This window comes from Empidonax traillii, unplaced genomic scaffold (assembly GCF_003031625.1).
Source record: "Empidonax traillii isolate 1590-97213 ecotype Southwest subspecies unplaced genomic scaffold, ASM303162v1 scaffold201:size1909950, whole genome shotgun sequence".
Classification (NCBI taxonomy): Eukaryota; Metazoa; Chordata; class Aves; order Passeriformes; family Tyrannidae; genus Empidonax; species Empidonax traillii.
Genome location: NW_020955394.1, coordinates 1,485,257 through 1,502,280, shown reverse-complemented (window position 1 = coordinate 1,502,280; position 17,024 = coordinate 1,485,257). Strand labels below are relative to the sequence as shown.

At 40.4% G+C, this 17,024-nt stretch overlaps 1 protein-coding gene across 2 annotated transcripts in view; it reads left to right on the top strand.

Annotated features, from left to right (window-relative positions):
• SH3GL3 (SH3 domain containing GRB2 like 3, endophilin A3) overlaps positions 1-17,024 on the top strand; it is a 62,105-nt gene that overhangs the window by 29,912 nt on the left and 15,169 nt on the right. The gene's annotated exons all lie outside the window — the stretch shown is intronic.

Sequence of the window (17,024 nt, the reverse complement as noted above, 5' to 3'; positions counted from 1 at the left end):
GTGATGGATCACCATGCCCGAAGGAAAGACTTTATATCACAGTCACAATGTGTCTCAGAATTACAGCAGTAGAAGCAGTGGCTGTGCCCAAGGTCAGCTGGTTTAAGAGCCTGTAGGACCTGGAGGTGAAAGTCCATCTTCAGGATAATGGTATTACTGTAGAAAATTGCCTGGGTAAGTTAATAGCAGGCTCCATTAATCACTGGGTGGTCCAGCTCATTTGTGAGAGACTGGGGGGGAGCAGTGGGGGAAGAATTGTGTTTAAGTTGTTCTTTATTGGAGTTCAAGTCCTTTCACCAGAACAGCTTGGAATAGCAAATGCCAGGCACTGCCATTGAGATGTTGTTCTGGGTCTGTGTGGCTGGAATCAAGCTTCTGCTGTGTGACAGATGCTCTTTTTTCCTTTAAATGTACAACACACATTTCCTCTCACATTACTCAGTGGCAAATGTTTGAACTCTGTGTTAGTGGTTGAAAAGAATAAGGAATGCATGTAATTAGGAAGCTGAGAGAGCTGCCCTACATTATGGGAAAGAAATAAAAGACACTTTTACAACTGCAGTTGAGGATCTTGGCATAATTATCAGCATGTGATTACTGATTACTTAATATTTTTCTGTCAAAAAGCTTAGTAAAGCAAATTATCTCAAACAAATACTGTATCCATTATAGGAGAAAGAACATAGCATTTTAGGTTTAGAAGTGCCGGAAATACGTTCCTTTAAACATTTTCCTCATAGGATAACATTAAACATTCTGTATGCTTCTAGTTCATATATTTATTCTTGCCTGGTAGAACTGTAGGGTCTCACCTGGAACTTAAATCAAAAAGTGTTCTGCTGCTGACAGATCTGACAGCAGGAGGAGACTCAAGTCCCGTTTAAAAATTGAAGAGTTTAATACATGCTGATGACAATTTGTCTCAGTGACAGACTTCTAATCAAACACCTTCACTTTGGCAGGTGGTTTAGAACCAAGGTGTGTTGCATTTTCTGAGCTGGCACTGCAGCACTTTGTAAGCCCTTTGGCAAGTAGGTGTTCACAGTGGTGATGGTGCTCTGTTGTGTTCTGCGGTTCCAATGGCCGTGATCTGTGGGAAAGGGCTTTTGCAATTTAAGGCCAGAAGGTCAAATGGTATGAAACGCCGAGTCATGAAGGGCACAGAACTGTGTGATAGAAAGCAAAGGTGATAGAAGGTTTTCAAGGAAAGGTTTATTGCAGCTCTCCTTGAAAGCAAGGATAGGTTTTATCTCTTTCTAGCTGTTTTCCTTCCGCTCCTTTTATTATTATCTGTTTCTCAAAATAACAGCAAGTACAGGATCTTCTCTGGGGTGTTCTCTACAATATTTCTGTCCCAGGACTCTTCATTCTTTCAACCTTGAGTTGAAATGATAAATTTACAGGATAAACTAGTCTTGTACTTTGATAAAAGAACATGAGGATGTACCAGTAAATGACTCCTGAACAGAGTACTGAAAAGAACCACAGTATATGCATCTTTTGCTGGGAACAGAAAGCAGAGGGGAAAAGGGAGGAGGAGCTGGCTTGTACAGAATATTTAGGATAGAATGTTGAATCAGTTATTATCATCTGTAGGTGCTCAAAGTAACTGATCATTCTAAAATGTTTCATTTCCTGCCTAAGTATTATTTTCTGAACAATTTATTAAGCCACTGCTCCAAGCTATGGGAATACGTTTTTCTTGACACTTATATAGCAAAATGGAACCATATCTGGACTGTTCTTTGTCCCTGTGAGTTGGGCTTAGCATTGGAAATAACATCATGATTAGACCTTTTTCTGAAAAATTAGCTTTCAGTGGTGTAATTATGAATTGTTTCATAAGACCAATATATACTGATGGCAAGGCCAGATGGAACAGAAGTCCCTCTTTATTCCATCCTCATCCCACTGACTTTAGTGGAAAACCATTTCTGTTGAAATTACTGTGGTTCAGCAGTGTCAATATTTTGCATGTGAGAGGTGCTTTAGCATCAATGGAAAACGGGCTCTAGATGGTTTTAAATCTAAAATCACAATATCAGGGAATCTGTTTCATGAAACCAGTTATTTAAAGAGCTATTCATGGAAGAAAATTAATAAGGAAGTTTGATGGAAGAAAATGAAAGAAATTACCCCTCTTTTCTCTCCCTCTCAGGAGCTCTGAGCTACTTGCTGGCAGCTGCTGGAGACTGCCAGCTCAAATGCTGCTGCTCTTTTTATTCTTTCCTTTGTCTTTTCTATTTTTCCTTTGTGCATATGTGATTTGCTCAGGTTTTGAGCAGGGCCATACATGCGGCATAGGTGGAGAGAGGTGTGTTCCAGAACAAAACAACTGAAACCGAAACATAAAGCAAAGAGAGGTAAGTGATAACGAGGGCTGAGGCAATTGAGAGGAAATCAAACCAAACAGAAGCAGTGGTAGTGAAAAGAGACTGAATTGAAAAACAAGTGCATGGGTACCAGTGTTTAGTAAATGATGAGAAAACATTTCTTGGGGTGCACGGCTGGCTTAATGGTAAGAAAAATCTACGAAGCTTAGATGAAATACTCAAGAGATGGGCAAAAGTGACAGCTCTGCACTTGGGTACTGCAAGGTGAGGTGAGCACACACAGAGGGCTGCCAGGAAAACCTGACGCAGGAGGTGAGTGCCTTGATAGAGCTGAGTGCCCCTGGCACGGAGCTGTGTAATACAATCGCTCTCAGTGCTGAAGAGATTTCCTTGCTCTCCCCTCCCCTGCTTCTTGTTTCAGTTTTTGAGCACTGAGCCAAACTCCTCTATTTCTCAGTCTTAAGAAGACGATGATACTCTTAACAAAGAGCAGGCTTTGTCCCTGGGATTGGAACTGTGGCATTGATTTAACCTTGATGGGACAGAAGAGCATCAGTTTTGCGGTCTCTTTCCCAGGAAGGCAGGCAGTGTTTATACTTCAGCCTTGCACCGAGAGCTTCAGCAATCTTTTAGTTGTCACTGGGGCTCTGGGAACCCAGCTGGTAGTGGTTGCTTAGGGAACACACTAAATTGCTACATCCCTTCTTATCAGGGACATGTTCCATTCCTGGGCCTCTTTTCCAGTGTCAGAACTGTGTTGACTGTCGGAGGATGACTGGTACAGCTACAGACTGCCTCTCATCAAAGGCTCTGAAAGTGGAATCCTCAGGCTGAGAGGAGAAATTGCAGCAAACCTCCTCTGAAAGTAGAGCTAAATTTGAAAAGATTCACAAATGAAGTACAGAATTTAAAGTGCTAATGTTTTAAATAGGACTCAGAATTAAATTATTCGGAAGTGTTCAATGTCCTACCCTTTGAAAAGCAGTAATTTCAGCCACGGTTTCCTTTACACTTCATTTTTGCAAACTCTGGCACTGGTGATACAGGTGAGAGAAGTGCCAGCTTGAGCTAATTTTACGAGTGCAGAGGACTGGGATTTGAGAAGTAACAAAAGGAGGTGGGTAGGGGACTCCTGGAAGAAATTACTACATTCATTGCAGGAAAAAGAATGCTGTAAAACATGGGTCTTCTGTGTATAATGTAATATAATTACGTGTACCTTTTGGATAGGTAGCTTTGAAAAGAATCATGCAGTGTTTCTTTGCAAAAGTGTATCTGTTCATTTGAACTGGCAGAGTGCTCCAAGATGGCTCCAAGACAAGAGCCATCACTCTGAGCTCTGTTGTGCAAGTCTGCCTTCTTTCTGGAGTATTCAACTTTTTGTGTAGTTTTTAAGCACCTAGCCTATTTTTGTGAGAAAAATATTTGCTGATTGTCAGAATTCTTAATGCCATTTGAAATGCATTGGGCCACAGTGCTGTGGATCTTTCTATATGCAGGTAGTTTGCAAGGAACTATCCAGACATGCACAGGTAACTCTGTAGTCAAGCAATAGTTTAAGCATTGGTAAATTCTGAAGTGTTTCCTGTGTGATAATTGTAAACCATAAGCAAAAGCTGTCCTGAACTGCATGTGTGCCCTAAGGCATGTGATGGTTCTCTCTTTTGGATTCATAGATGGTTTAAGAAAATACCTTCCACCTATCTGTCCATTATTTATGAATGTAAGTAACAGAAGCCTTTGCTGTGCTGTGCTTCAAAAAACACAAGGACAAAATATTGCTTGAAAAGCAGGCATTAAATAATAGTAATGTAGAAGTAGATAGTTCAGCTGCTATCAGCTGTTTATGGCTAGAACCTGAAATTAAACAGAGCTCATATCTTGGCAGTGTTGAGTCCCATGTGCTTCTCTGATGTGTCTCCTGGGTTAGACCCTTAAGAAGTATTTACATGCCTAGAGATTTAGATAAACACTTGGTGGGGTGTTCTAAAGCATCCAGGTCTCTAATACCTCTTGGCTGGCTTAAGGGGATAGGGGGTTATGTGTACACACATGTGCATCCATATAAAAGCTGTTGATTAACTCTATTATTTTGAAGCTAAATCATATAAAATTTAATAGGAAATAGCATTACATCCCAGTCAGCTGAGCCACTGAGTTACTTCACAAATACCGCTATGCTTGTATCTTCTTTTCCTATTCTAGCTTTATTCTTGTTTTCCCTTACTTGCCTGTATTTGTTGAAGCACAGGGAAAAAGTTTTTAATCCTTGTACCTGCTGACCTGCATGGAAGAGTATCCTGTGATACATATCAGCAGATTTAATTGCGTGGTATTGTTAGGTGTTGTTATTGGTAAAATGACAATTTTGGAAATTCCAACTTATTGTGGTTTTCTTGCTGAGTTCTCACAGGTTTGCATTTAAAAAAGGAAGAAGAAAAGCTATAAATGACTGAAAAAGCATAAAAGTGACCGAACCAGGGAATATTTTGTAAAATATTGTCCTAATGTTTCTGCTAATTGTCCATTGATCTCCCAATCAGCACGAGAACAGGTTGTTTATATTTATTTGTGTAATCTGTATTTTGAAATGTTTCCTGACTGTATGTGATGTGATTTATGATCCCTGTGGAGATTCTCAACTTCATTAATAATACTCCTGTGGGAAACTATTTCTATTGAATCAGGACTGCACTGGATATTGCAACATCCCGTTATTTTCTTTAAATTTAGTTTTAACAGAGTTTATTCACTTAGTCCAGGATCTGTTATTAAAAAAAAAAAGTGAATCCTGTAGTTGCAGAGTCAGATAAACTTGCTTTACTGTGAAATGAGTGATCCCAAGTTCCTTGCTTCGGGCACAGTTTCAGGCAGCTTTGATGTAGCTTTTCCTGAGGTTTGGTTTTGAGACAAAGATGTTCAGCTGGACAGCGCAGAGTTTATTCAAGTCCTGTTTGAGGTCACAAGTGTCTCATATGGTCTTGAGCAAACTGTTCAACTTTTTGCTAATCAAATGATTGCATATTTACTCCAAATGCAGATTTGTTGGTTTTTTTTTTTTTGGCATTCCCTCTTTTTCAAGGTTGTAGTGATTTACTAACTGGAACAATCCATGATTGCACAGATCAGCAGAAAACGAACATCTTTTTTTGCAGATTGTACACTCGTCTTTTAACTTTTCTCTCTGACAAAACCTGTAATTGCATTTTCACAAGAAAGTGTAATGATTTTGCACTACTTGACAACTCACAATTTGTGTCCCACAAATATAACTTTTCCTGGCTCTCCTGTTCAGAAATACAGATAGAATATTTCATTCAAAACAGGATTCTTTGGGGCAAAGAGTGGAGACCTGGGACTGTGATACTCTCATTTCAGAGTTACCAGTTGTTTACTGTGTGGCCAAGGACAATCAGTTTAACCCAAGATGAGTCAAGTATTTAGTTTTCCAGTTCCTCCCCTATATTACTGGCATATTGGGAGCTTGGCTGTGTGGTTCAATCTGTATGAATTTGTTCCTCGTGTTTCTGTAGCATCCAAAGCTATAGCAGTGGCTAATAAGTAGCTCTTGCTGAGAGCAGAAAGTCTGGAATGCAGACATGTGAACAGGCAGTATCAGCAGCACAAATAGCAGGGGTTTGCTTTTAATGAGAGACTTGAGACCTTTGGAGTGTCACAGAGAGAGTCAAACTGTCCATTGCATTGTGAGGATAAAATACTCTCAAATATGCTAAGACCTTTCAAAGGGAGTGCTTGCCTAGGGGAAGAGACAGTACCCTTCTCAATGTACAGACTTCTTTATAAGTCTAGATTACACAGTCTATATTTGCACATACTTGGGCTGGATTTTGTTAATAAGGTTAATTTAAAAGGCTGCATGATTGTGTGCAGACTGGATCAGCTGGGTACAGGATTTTGAGTGTTGACCAAGCAACAGCAGGTGCCCAGCATTCCTGACCCTACTTAAAATTCTCTTTCTGGCATAGCCTTACTTGTAGAACAACTTGAAGCAGTATCAGAGCTAGAATGTAATGTCTGATGTTTCTGTTACTAAATTAATTAAAGAAAAAAACTCAAGCCCTAAATTCTGTCAAAAAATTGCATACAAGAAATATAGTAGAAAGAGCACAGGAATCATATGGGGTAAGATCTGAGTATGGCTGTCAAAGAAAGGAGATTGAATTTTTTTAAAACAGATACAGCAACTAACAAATTGATTGATAAATGGTGTTTTACTAGGTATTATTGTTGACTTTTATAAGCTGCAGGACCATGACTGGCATAGTGGCCTGTTTTTACAGATGATTTAGCTGTTTAATGCCAGACACCTTGCTTCATCTTACCAGTGGCAGACCTTGTCTTAGAGCAGAAGGCTCTGCTCTATCTTTTGCTGCTTAATTGAAAGATAATGAGTTTTTAAAGCACATACACAGAATCTTATAATCTGTCAAAACCTTTATATGCTCATGTCTGTTTCTTTTGTTTGTTTGTTTGTTTCTTTTTCTTGAAAGAGCATCCCCGAGTTATGCCAACAGAAGGAATTGCAAGGATGCTTGGATCTTACAGCACTGGTCAAACACCTTCACCACAGACATTGTTGGCAGATCTTTTATGTAAAGCACTCATTGGCTTTGTCAAAATGGCTGTCCTTCTCCTTTGAAAAAATTCTGTGATGATAACATTCCCAAGTGGCAAAATCTTTTGTTTAGACTATGTAAAATCAGGTTGTTCAACTGGTAACACTAAATCTTTTTTCTTCCACCTTTTTTTCTTTTTTTGATTGTGTGAGCCCTTCCTGAAGAAGAGAAGGCATTCTTCCAACCAGTAACCTCCTTTGTCATGTTCTTGGGCTCTCTGCCTTTTCCTTTTCCTTTGATGTGGTTTCCCAGGCAGAGGCTGTTAAGTTGATGAAATACATTTTGACATGTACCTTGGTGTCTTCAGCAGTCCTTATGCATACAAACTGATTTAAGTTAGGAGAGATCACACTAATTGGTGCAGCAGAACTGTTTATAAAAGAGTTGACAGCAGCAGAAATTCTTGTCTGCACAGGTATGAGTCTCTAACACCATTAGTTTGCAGGCAGAACCTCTGGTTGGTCAGTTGGTGAGGGGTTTTTGCTGAAAGGTGTCTTGGATTGTCCCTGTGAGGTATGTTTAAAGTGCCTGCTGACACTGCTCCATCAGCAGGGAGTTCTGTCACTGCTCAAATGTTCCTTGTATGCACCAGTGCTTTCTCCATCCCAGAATACATGGATTGCACTATTTGAGCTTCCTTTCTAAAAAAAACTAAGCTGCCACTTCTGAACCTTTGCCAGAGCTGTGCTGAGGCAGCTCAGCAGCTGTGGCTGTTCATTGATTCAGTGTGGTAGCTGCAGACCTTCCGTTCCGTGGTGTGAATGGGCATTTTTCTCTGGATGAGCATATGGGGAGTTTTGATGGACTGGGTCCCTTCCTGCTGATGCTGGCAGCTGTAGGGTTGACTGTAGCTGTCTCAGCTGATTGCCTGGCTGGACTTCTCTGCGCTTTGGGCCATGCTCAGCTGTGGAGTGTTTGCTCTGTGTTAGAAAGTAGAGTGAATAATAATGCCTTACATAGATCTGCACGTGACCCATTAACAGTGACGTGTTGATGCTGAGTTCGTGTTACACTGGCAGCTCCCAAAACATCTCTGTGTGGGAAGGATATGTTTGGGGACACCCTCACATCCACTTCCCAGACGAGCCCCACTGCAAACATCTTTCTCTTCTATTCCTCTTTAGCTGGTGTATCCTTTTATAACACAGTTCATCTGTCTCCCTAAAAATAATCTACTGTGATCTTGTTGCTCCTATTTGCCTGAGAAGTTACAAGTAATGAAGTAAAGGGTTCATAAATATTAGTGAGATAGGAATGTTCTTCATGAATATAAACGCTCTGGCAGCACTTTCGTGCATTTCTTTAACTTTGTTTGTATGATTCAGAGATCTCTTGGTAGAAAAAGTATGTTTTGCTTCTTGGGAAACAGGCCCTTGAGATTCCTGGTGTCCTTTAGATAGCCTGGGGATTTTTTTTTTTTTTTTTTTTTGGTATGTAAATGGAATTTCCTACCAAAAACTGGGCTCTGAAAATGAGATGGTGCTCAGGTTTTATATTTCATAGGTTATATGAATTTTTTTGAATTCAAAAATATTTAAGAAATATTCAGTATTTATCTTGGTGTGTCCTTAAACGTAACACATTTCTACATATATTTAATTTTTTTCATATTTTACAAAAATTAAAGTCTTTTTGGTATTTTGATTTTATTGGCTGCAGGGACAGGATTTGCTCTCAGGTCCATCAGAAGTCCCCAAGGAAGCTGATACTGTGAGAATAGTCATGAGCTGTCTTTGAAGCGTGGGCATATCCTGCAGTTCTTACCTTATGTTTCTACTTTAAACATCTGAGAATAAACATCTTCAGTGAAACACTAGGATGTAAAATACTATGGCCATGGATGTAGTTTTCTGGATTTCTGGTTCAGCTGCTTGTGATGGGTAATGAATTATGGGAGAAACATGCAATTTTTTCAACACTTCATCTCCCTGAATTTCTGTGGAAGTGTACACTGCCATGAGTACTGCCAGACTGCTGCTGGATTTTTTTATTCTCAATATGATTATAATTTTAATGTGCTTATGCCTCCCAAAAATTTGAAAAAAATATTGAATTTTGTAATGATGCCTGAATTGTTAGCAAAAAAAAAAAAAAGCTCCACTATCTTAAATACCCATGTACAAGCGTTGTTAAATTCAGAGGTATTTTATACCACTCATGTAGCCATGGAAACAATAACAAGTATTTGATTTTTAGGGCCCAGCTTCTTGCACACCATAATTATGAATAAATAGCAGTAGGACCCAATTCAGCTGCCTTTTTTTTTTTTTCCCCAAAAAAAAAACAACCCACACCAAAAAAACCCAACCAAACAAAAAACCCACAGTTCCCTCTTGCTGTCAGAAATCTTTTGTACCTTTTTTCCCAAGTGCTTTGGGAAAACCTGTGCCGCTGCTGGCTGGAAGTTCAGTAGAAGAAAAGGTTACAAAGTGCTCTGTGAGGGTGGTGACCCCCTGAGCTTGACACCCTGAGGTGCTGAGCACTCCAGGCTTGATCCAGCAAAGCACTTTAGCACCTACTGAGATGACCTTAAATATTTTGCTGGAGGTGAGCCAGAGTGTTCTGTATTTGCATGACTGAAACATCTGCACTTTGTAGTAGACCCTTTATTTATTTGGGGGGGGGAAGATTAAATCTTTTTTTCTTCGAAGTACATCAGAGCAAGAGAATTTTTGTTTTCTTTGAAAACACAACATACTGAGGTAAGTAAAGAGTTCCTGACATCGTTTAGTGCTCAACCTCTAAAATAAGGGGCTTGGATTTTCACCAAAGCATTAGGGTAGTGTGAGCTGTGTCAGTATGAGAAGAACAGGTCCAAGTACCGGTACACTTTTACAGTTTGGCTTTTTTCCTCATTGTTGTAGGGTTTTTTAAAAGGAGCCTGAGAAAAATCTCATTTTGGGTAGTGAATACTATCCATTTTGATTTGTAGCTGATTTTGCAGTTTTAATGGCTTTGACATCCTTGTCTCTGCACAGCTCTAACCTCTGTCTTGGGACATTTTTGGTGCAGGAGGAGAGACCTGGAGAGGTGGCCATTCTCATACGTGGCTGGTTTCACCACCCTCTGCAGCTGTTCCAGGGGCCAAGTGCTGTGTTTCTTTAGTCTTTTGTTTAGATCTGCATTTGAAAATGTGCATCCTAGTTTAGTTTCTCAGTGTGGAGCAGATCATTTTCTTCTGAGCATTCAGACCTTTGTTAAATCTCCAGCCTGTTAGCTGCCCGTTCACCTAATCAATAAAGCAGAACATTTTATTCTTTTTTTAAGGAATATTTTCCTGTCACAGTGGCAAACTCTGTGCAGCTGGCTCTGCTATTGTGTGCAACTTTAAAGGTGCTCTAAGATGCAAGGCATTGATTAAAGCTGTGTGATAGGTTCAAGTTTTTGGTGGCCTTCACTACCTAAACGAAAAGTAACCTTTTTTTTGGGTGTGTGAGTAGTAACCTTCTTTTTGGGTAGCTTTTATATGAAATATATAAATCAGGAAAGGAGAAAAACTGGTTGACATACATAGCATTGTAGTAGAACTTAAAAGGACAAAACAGGGAATGACAGGTATTTGAAGTTAAACTATTTCTGATCTAGAAAAGAGGCTGACATCTGGTCTCCAATCTGATAGAGCATTCTGGAAAAGGACAAAGAAGAAAATCTGTCTCTCCCCTCAGGAGGGTGAACACTGCAAGGAGATTCTTGCCAGCCACCTTATTCTTCCCTTTGTTTATGGCAGGCTTAAATAAGATTTTGCAGAAAGCTGTTAGTGTTGTCACACTGCATTAAATCCTCTGTGTGTAATGATTTAAGACAAAATCAAACAATTACATGGCTGCAGGGAAATCACTGGAAGTTTTAATGATTTATTAAGAGAAGCATTAACTATTATGTTTTAACCATACTGGAATGTAGTATTTATACTAAATACTGTATTTAAGATGTATTTAATGCATTTGTGAAGGTTGGCCCAGTTATGTTTCTGTGGGAAATGAAGCCAAATAGTTACATTATTTCCTGGCTTTCCATGTGTTAACTTTGGGATGAATCTATTCGTTTTCCCAGTTGATTGCTTACTTCCTTTTTTGAGAGAGGGAAATAAATTTAAATCATTTTCATAGCTTTCTGTTTTTTGTTAAAAGATTTTTCCTGAAATCTAGGCTTTGCCTCATGGGTTTGACAGTGTGCATATTTATGACAAATACAGAAATTTTCCATCCCATTAAAGTTTCAACAGATAATTTCAGCAGATACTCCTTCAGGACAAAATTAATGCTGTAACTTTGTGAAGAGTCATTAAAAGGTCTTAAGTCTTTAATAGAATATGATACCTTTCATTCAGTCATTAACTATTATGGGATGATTTCCTGGCCAGGAATGTGTAAGAGGGTTTTGGAGGCCAGTCACTTCTTTCAACAGTAGCTGAATAACAGCAAAAAACTGTGATGGTTCAATCCCAGTTAATGGCTGCTGCAAAAGAAAGGCAAAACAAATGAAACAGAAGGTCAGAGCATGTGTGAAAGTATTGGCTGGCAAGAATCCTATTGACTTGTATTATAAAATACCCAGTGGATATATATAAAAAAAAATAGGGTAATTGTTTTGAGAGTTTTATCAGCTCTCTGTTGATCTGGGATATTTTTGGCAGTTTCTCATGTTCAGTAACCTTCCATACTGAAATATGAAAAAGTCCTGTAATTCAGTGCATATGATGTACAAAACATTAGTAAAATAGTATTTTTCTGAAGCTTGTTTTCTATAATCCATATGAGAACAGAAAATGTACTGTTCCTGTGCAAAAGAAGGATAAATCTTAACATACTTTAAATAAAAATACAAAAAAAATTACATGAAAGCTTCAGGCTTTTTTAGTTTAGAGTTTCAGTGAGCCATAGATTTTACTTTAAACCATAGATAGTTTGTGTGCTGTGTTCATGCTTAATTACAACAGAACACATCAAAAGAAAATTATATTGTCTGAAAGAAATTAGAATAACAAAGAACTAGCATGAGAACAAAATCTCAATATTAGGTTTATAGAAAAGATGTTTTCTCAGAGAATTTTTTGGGAATATAAATTCCTTTACAGATAAATATTTAGTCTTTTAAGATTGTGTAACAAAATTGCAAATTGCATTTTGAACTGTAGCTTGATATGAAGAACTAAAATAGAAATCATAATATCTGGAGGGTTTTCTTTCAAAGCCTATTTGTTTTATCCCAGTATTTTCTTCCTATAAAATTCCTATAAGCCCGCCAGGGAGTTTCAGATTGTTTCTAATACAATGCCCTGTTTTATTTTTCAATATTAAAAACAAGAGTAGGATCTAGGAAGAAGTAACAAGGAAGGGGCATTTGTGTCCAAACTGCAGTGTTTCCTCAGGCAAAAAGGTCTATTCTATAGAGCATGCAAGTTTTACAATAGAAGGTAGTTTGCTGTCATGTGCAACTGCAAATAAGAGGTGATAACACAGAGGCTGATTTGCAAGTGTTTTCATGGTCATAATTTAGGATTTGTTTTTTTTCTCCCCACTGACTCTAGTACATCAAATGGGATGGAGGGAGTTGTACCAACACCTGAGAGGAGGAAACCTTTCCATTTATCAGCTATTCTCTGGGTGTAGATTTTGATCCAGAGGAAACCTAGTTAGCTCCAGCAGAAATATAACTAATAAAAGGCTCTAGCTTCTGACCTGGCAATGGAATAGTAAAGTCATGGTGGCCCCCATGGTGGGATCTGGGTATTTTCAGAGTCCCAAATTCTAGCTCTGGCCCTGTCTAGTGAAAAGGTGCTGAATCCATGGCACCCAGCTTCTGAATTTGGAGATGAAGAATTCCTCCTGGGCAAGTAATTCCAAGCCCCCTTGGGGTACATACCCTGTGTGATGGTGGCCGTTTTGCCCTTGATTAGCTGACTCGTAAAACCTGACAGATATTGCCATGTAGCTGCCCAGCCCCACGGTTGGGCATCTCTGTTTATGTTCAAAGCATTTTGCAGCTTGATATAATGTATGTGAATGATGCTCAGCAAACAGTCAGGGAACTAAAACCCAGCAGCTGTCTCCTTTGTGCATCCGTTTTCAATAATTAATTGGGTATTCTGTGACTTTTAATTGTGAGAGGGGCGATGCTAGTTTTACAACTCCTAAATTCAGTATGATCAGAACAAAAGCTTTTGTGTTTCTAAATGCAAGGCTAGTACAGCTGATCCTGATTAAACCAATAGGAAATAAACTGTAGGGGTGTAAAATTTAATTATAGCCATTAGAACTTCATACCAGTTTTACTGTCGGGAGCTCAGACAGTATATAGACTGTAAAGAATCATTCTTTATGGTATCTCTCTCTGCACCAAGGTAGTCTGCCTTTTCAAAGGACATTATTGCTCAGAGTAAATATCATTGAAGAAGTGTCCTTGGGCTAGAAATTGCAGTATCATTAATGTTTGTATAAAACAGGGAGAGTATGTGAACAAACCTTTTTCTTGTGGTCAGTGTTTTTGCTCCCAAATGTAGGTTTGTGTTAAGTTGTCTTCAGAGTCTCTGTGAAACAGTGTCTGCAGATGCTGTGTCTGGTTCTGTGGAGTTGCATTCACAAGTCACTGTAAATACAAATTTAGAATGAGAGTCAGGTAGGCCAGAAGGGCCTCCAGAGAACATCTGCTCCAGGTCCCACTTGAAGCAGGTCCTGTTGGAGCAGGTTGTTCAGGGCTTTGTCCCCCAAGGCTTGGATGTTTTCAAGGACAGGAGCTCCATAGCTTCTCTGGTCAACACGTTCCCGTGTTTGCCCACCCTCCTGCTGCTTTTTTTTTTTTTCTTCTTTTTTCCTTTTTAACAGGTCCAGATTTCTTATTTTCCAACTTAATGATTGGTGCTTCTTGCCTTTCCAGAATATTCAGGCTTCATCTTTTCATATGCTCCCACCAGGCAGACAAACCCACTTCAGCTGTTCTGAGGGCTGAACAAACTCAGCTCTGTTTGGATGCCCTGTGTGCTCCGTTCCCCTGAGCACATCAGTGCCCCTGCACCAGCCTCGCCCAGAATGGCAGTGTCTTGTACTGGGGAGCCCAAACTGGCCCCTTGCAGCAGATCTGGTCTCACAAGTGCTACATAGAGGGGAATTACCACTTCCCTGGACCTGCTGTCTGTGGCCTTGCTGATAAGGCCCAGTGTGAGGTTTGCTTACTGCAGCTCAGGGGCACAATTCTGACTCGTTCACCCTTGTGTGCCAAGGTGCTGTTCTGCAGAGCTGTTCCATAGCCAGTTGGCCTCCAGCCTGTACTCTGCGTGGGGATGATCCGTGCAGGTTCAGGACTTTACATTTGGGTTTGAGCTTTATGATGTTCCTATCAGCCCATTTTTCCAGCCTGTCAAGGCCCCGATGAGGAGCAGGCAAACCATCCATTGTATCAGCTATTCACCCCAAGGTGATGTCTTCCAGACTGTCGGGGGGTGTTCTCTATCCCATCATCCACGTGGTAAATTGAATTATTTCATTAATCACTGCAGATTGTAGATGCAGAATCAATCTCTGTCTTTGAAAGCTGATGCATAGCAGTCCCAGTTGTTCTGTGACCTTCTGGATCTAACTTAACACACCTTCCTCACAGTGATTCCCTTGCAAGGAGTGACTCAGTGTTGCTGCAAATAGTTTCTCCCTCAGTGAGTGACTTTTATACTTTCAAAAGTGAATTTTATACTTTCAAAACACAGGGAAGAGTTTGCGACGTTTCAGAAGAGAAACCAAAACTAAAGCTGGGTGGCAGCCTTTGGGCAGAGGCACAGGGGGCCCTCCCCTGTGCCAAGGGGCATGTGTTGGCACTGGGAGTGCAGTGCAGGCTCCCACCTGGGTCAGCAGCTCCAGTCCTGGAAAAACAGCACCACCAGAGTGTCCCTGAGCTTCAGGCTGTTATTCAAGGGAGATGTGTGTGACCATGTATGGCCATCAGTAACTCAGGGAGAGATCAGGGATGCCAGTCAATAAACAGTGTGTGCCCTGAGACATTCACTGAAAACACACAAACTTCCAGTGTATCTGATGAGAAACTGCATTTTTTCAGACCGTCTTTTGTCAGCAGTAAGCCAGTGGCTTTTTTTTTCCTCCTCTCTGGCATTACTGGTAGTGTGTGAGCTTTCTACTCATCTGCTTGTGTTGCTTGTTGTAACATTCAGATCTGTTCTCTCCAAGTGTGGAACAGTTCATTGTTTTAGTCATTTGGGGCAGTAATTTATTATTGATTATGTTTTCACAGTCGAGCAATCACATTACTTTATTAAATCTATTCTTCACCAGCACATAAATGGATTATTTGTAATGGGACAGCTACGGGTTGCTACTGAATGTGGGTTTTGCAACTTCAGCCTGAGAATGGTAATTCCCTCACGGCACTCAGCCTTTGGAAAGGGATCACCGTGAGAGGTTTTGGGAAACCACAAATCTCTGCATTGCCTGATGGAGAAAGAAAACGTGTGAGTGAGGCTGTGGAAAATGTCATTGATTATCTTAGGAATTAACAATGCACAGAAAAGAGACAGGAACTGCCAGAGTAAAGGAGCTGCACAATTCCTGATAGGCTGCTGTTCGTGCAGCCTTGTCACGGCCCTTTCTCCGTCTGCTCAAGGACTCCTCAGACGTGCCTGCAGAGACCAGGGCAGTGCCCCCCTCAATGCCTGGCCTCAGGTTACTTCTCTGCTGTGATGTCTTACAGCAGAAAGATGATGACCCTCAGGAACTCACTGGTAGTTGGGCTTCTCTGGCTGTTTTATCTGCTTTTGTGCTTGTTCTGTGCTCTGAAAGAGAAATAATCCTGACAGGTGTGTGTGCTGCTTGGCATATTAAGCATAAAGATTGTGAGTGCTGCTGTAAAGCCAGTAGAAATAATTAGCTGTATGTCTCTCTTTGAACTCACATTTTCCCTTAAGCAGGACTGTTCTGACCGTGTGGTAGCAGTGATATTTGATGCAAGGTCAGCTGCCTCTGAGCTCCCAGCTCTGCTTCCTCAGCTCCTTGCTGGTTTTTGGCAGGGCAGTGCAGTCCCTCCACACCTGTGCAGCACAGGCAGTGGCCGAGAACAGGGAACCATTGCACTACAGAGCCCTGACCCATTTTCAGATTATGCAAGTCTCCAGGGCCCTTCTAGTTCAGTGAGACGAATTCTCTTTTAAAAGATCTTGATGACAAACAAGACACTTTTTTGGGGGCAGGTTTGGGGAACATCAGCAGTCAGTGAGTTAGGCCTGGATTTCACATTGTGCTGTTACAGATTCAGTGATGAAAGTCAATTAAAACAGAGAAATGTTTAGTGGTTTTGTATGAATTATCCTAGAAATTTATATTTAATGTTTGTTGAGCATGTGTTAAACCAGTGTTGTAGTGGAGTGATCCTTTCAAAGGTTGTTTCACTGAGAGAGGATCTGGCTCTCTTTTTGTGCAGGTACCATGCACTGCAAGAAGCAGATAGCTGAGTTCTGCCTGAGGGCTTATTCCTTGCCATGTTTTACTCCATGAGGACCAAACTCAGGTCTCACAGCCTGGAGTTTTCACAAAATAGTTGGATAACTTTTCAGCCATTTCAGGTTTACTGAAATTATGTAAAACTGATGCTTTGAGTTTTTGATGAATGCAAGGCATTCATAAAGATGCTGAGTCACACAGGTGAGTCACAGTGCAGCATTTTTCACGAGTCTGTTCCTTCCACAGAATTGCACACAGCTCCCACCAGCAGGAATGGGAGTTGTATTTCTGAACCTACTGGCATACAAGACCAGAAGGTACTTGGAAGTACAGAGCTGGAGAGACATACCTGAAAGGGTTACTCTGGATTTACCTGCAGTCAGACTCTGGTCCCTGTGCTGAAGTCTGCAGTGTAGGTTATGCCTCTAGAGTACAAACTGGTTTAGCATGAGGAAATCATTTTCTGTTTGCCTGTTCTAAATTCATATCAGGTACCTTTGTCTCTCTTGAAGTGAGTTCTTCACTTCCAAGACTGTTTACTTTTGTCTTGCACAGTTGTCTCAAATGGTTGCTGCTTATTTTCTGATCTGGAGTCAGTTCCTGTGACTCTCAGT